General features: G+C 40.5%; 1 non-coding gene across 1 annotated transcript; it reads right to left on the bottom strand.

The window, feature by feature from the left end:
• Window positions 1–2712: 2712 nt before the first annotated feature.
• Window positions 2713–2818, bottom strand: LOC130867149 (U6 spliceosomal RNA). The gene has a single exon (XR_009056417.1). It is a non-coding gene; the product is annotated as a U6 spliceosomal RNA (small nuclear RNA).
• Window positions 2819–3794: the final 976 nt, after the last annotated feature.

Raw genomic sequence — 3794 nt, 5'->3', positions numbered from 1 at the left:
AAGGAACTTTGGGTTGTTTCCTCTTGTTTTTTCTCCTTACTGCCCTTCAACCATTTAGCTGGTTCTTCAGTTGCCCTGCAGCTGGCTACAGGAAGAACGGACTTAGGGTGCCTTCCTCTGTCAGGACTGCACTCCGAAACTGGGATGAGAGTCAAGTATCAGGATGCTTAGGAACTGGGTGCTGGGCGTGGCCAGGACCACTGAGGTGCAAGCATATGCTGCAGGCAGGATTCCTGGGTGTAAAGGGTCACTAGTAGGTGGGACCCATCGTTAGCTCTTCAGTTATCAAACTACGACGCCTGACAGTCTGCACATGGAAGCCAGGGCTGAGAAAATGAAAGATGCACGAAAACCCGATTGTCTGGGATACCAATGCTTGGCAAGAAGCCAAGTTCAAACATCCTGGACCATCTCTAAGGCTGCTGAAATCTCTTTGCAGATATTCTGTACTTGGAGCTGGGCTCCCAGGACTTAAGAATGCAAGGTGAGCTGTACGGGAACCCAGTGTTGAAGGTATAAAGCCAGGAAGTGTCTAGTCTACCTGTGAAGCACACCCAGGGATCTCCGCTATCAAACTGATGTGGGGTTTGTCACTTTTTCATCCAACAAGCTGCCATCAAGCTCTCTGAGTGAACTTGCTTACTTCAGCCCACAATACTGAAGGTGGTCTTGGAAAAATCTCTGACACTTGACATCGCAACACACAAGTGTTTCGATGAGCCCGCCTCTACAGCCTGAAAGGGGGTGTTTAGACCAATCATACACTTCTTTGGACCTATCACAGCCTCAAATTTAAACACCACTCGGAGTCGTTAAGGTTTGTGCTTTGTCCAGTTATGGCCTCTTTCCCTAGAACCAATCACAGCAGGCCTTCCACCAAGAGACTTGCTCCGCCTCTGGTGGAGGTGAAAAGGTTTTCTGAGGTTTATGCTTGCAAAGCGACCACTACACAACTCTTTCCAACAGCCTTGGCTGGGGCGGTGGCTTCAAGTGCCAGGCAATCAGCTTCAATCTTCTGCGTAATCGTTTCAAGGCATCTGTGGAGCGTTCCAGACGACTCATCCTGCCACAAGGGTAGACCAGCTGGCCATTACATTGATATCCCCTTTGACCAAGGCAACCCAGGCAGCAAGAGAGAGTTCAATAACTGCTAATTAGGGAGTCAAATTGATCTATCCCCAGTGCCTTGCTTATTTACAGGAAAACAACAGAAGGGGTGTTTACAGTTATAAATGTAAAGAAGCATTAATACTTAAAGTATTTTTAAAATGCTTTTGCAATTCCTATACCTCCTTAATTCCCAGAGACATCTAGTTCAATTTGTTCCTCTCAGTTACATCCTTCTAAAGTCATCTTCATCCCTTTTACCCTTATCAATTGGATATGGCACACTAGTCTGCCTGCTCTCTGGAACAACAAGGGAGATTCATCCCCAGCAAGAAGATGCTCCAAAGGAAATATACAAGCCTACTAATGGTTGAACCCAGTTGGAATCCAGGAACAAAGGAATATGATTGATGTCCACATAAATCAGCCTTCAAGGCCCAGAAGCAAATGGAAAATTATAAATAAATATAAATGGATAAACAAAGTTATCCACCATGATTATGTATAAAAATTAAATTTCAACATCACTCAAGCAGTAGAAAATTTATAACTTTCCTTTTGAGAACAAGAATAAGACAAAGTGGACTCTAAAGAAGGCAATGACTAGAAAATAAAATTTAAAAACTTTATTATCCATAATGAAATTAAGAGTATGTCAAGGCTACAAAAAAGCTGCAAAGAAACTACTATTTTTAACAAATGAGTTGTAATGATCAAGTTTATCATGGTTGTTAATTTCAGATAAAAACATAGAAGAAAAAACAATTACATTCCTGTGTATAAGTAAAATCAAAAACTAAAATTTATCTTTAAATATTTTTACATGTATTGAGGGGAGGTCACCTGTGGAGGCCAGCTAAAATTTATTTTTAAAATATTTTATTACATTTGTTTGCTTGCTTGCTTGCTTGTTTGTTTGTTTGTTTGTTTGTAGGAGAGGGCACATTAAAGGTCAGGGTCAACCTTTGGGAGTCAGCGTCTCCCTCCATTGTGTCCTGGTAACCAGCACAGATCATCAAGACCAGAAGCAAGTACTTTTGTCCCCTAACATTCTTGTTAGTTAGCTTCAAGTCCAATGTGCAAATCCATTAAATGCAAGGTCTTTAGTATATATTAAAAGTGTAGGACAAAGGGCAGTTGGTCCATGTAACAAAATGAGCTCCATATTCAGACAACAGATGCAATGTTCAAAATTTTCATCTTCAGAGACAGTCTGCTCAGAAAGACTTGGAGATATCTGCCTCCTCTATCACGTAAGAACACACCTTCCCCTGAAATCCATTAAAATATTTAACATTTATAACAAAATTAATCTAAGGAATATCTGAGGATAAATCTACTAATAGATGTCTGATAACTCAATGCAGACAGTTATGAAATCTTATTGATACAAATTAAAGACTAGATTATGTGCAAATATAAGCCATGTGTATAGATCAGGATGCCCAAAGGTTGAAAGGCAATCTTTCCCCCAAACCAAAATGTATAAATTAACCCAACCCTAGGAAAATTACAAATGATTTTGTTGAGCCTGAAAATTTTGTTTCAAAACATGTAAAGTTGAAAAAGCTAAGAACAAATTACCTGCATTTTATTTATTTATTTTAAAATATGGAATACTTCAGAAATTGCCATGTCATCTTTGTGCAAGGGCCATGCTAATCTTCTCTGTATTGCTCCAATTTAGTAGACATGCTACCAAAGTGAACACCATTGCCTATATATTTTTTAAAGGAACATATTTTGTTTGACAAAATAAATCTGTCAGATCAATGCATCATGATTTCAGAAAAACTGAAAAGTGTAACATTCGCCCAAGAATAGATCCATATGTTAATGGAATGGAGCTCTTAGTGATAAATCCAGACAGAGATGGCCTCTTCATTTACAATCATTTTACAATGCATTAAATAAACAACCTTTAAATGAGTGGACGAAGATAATCGCCTATCCATGGAGAAAGGTGGCACATGGCTACTTTATACTTTCCATAAACACTTCAAGGCATGATTTATCCCAGATTCCCCAAGAAGCAGAAATTTGCATGTAAGAAACCTATTGAGGCATGTTCTGAATCTCAACACCTGAGACAAAGATTAGTCACAGAGAGAACTCAACTACAAGGCTATTGCTCTAAGGGCTTTTGCTATGTGGATGAGCTGCTCTGGAAATGGACTGACCCTTGTGGGAGCCTAGGCAGTTTGGATGCTCACCTTACTAGACCTGGATGGAGGTGAGTGGTCCTTGGACTTCCCACAGGGCAGGGAACCCTGATTGCTCTTAGGGATGACGAGGGAGGGGGACTTGATCGGGGGAGGGGGAGGGAAATGGGAGGCGGTGGCGGGGAGAAGGCAGAAATCTTTAATAAATAAATAAAGAAAGAAAGAAAGAAAGAAAAAAAAGAATTGTCTAAAATGTAGGCAAGGAGCCAAAACTTTCTACCATCCATTGAACAGATGGACAGAGGCAGAAGTTTGGACAGAGTGGATCTCTTAAAAGAATGCTAGATAAAGCCGCTCCCCCCCCCCCAAAGAAAACAGTCCAGAGCTATCAGTCAACAACACTTTTACGGGCTAGAAAAGGGTATCTTAGTCTTCAGAGGATCAAGGATGAGAATAGGTGACAAAGTAGCTTCCACAGTAGGGTACCCATGTGGACAGAAAGTATAAAATTACAAAGACCTTGGT

This window comes from Chionomys nivalis, chromosome 26 (genome assembly GCF_950005125.1).
Source record: "Chionomys nivalis chromosome 26, mChiNiv1.1, whole genome shotgun sequence".
NCBI classification, from domain to species: domain Eukaryota; kingdom Metazoa; phylum Chordata; class Mammalia; order Rodentia; family Cricetidae; genus Chionomys; species Chionomys nivalis.
This window is presented reverse-complemented; position numbering and strand designations above follow the sequence as displayed.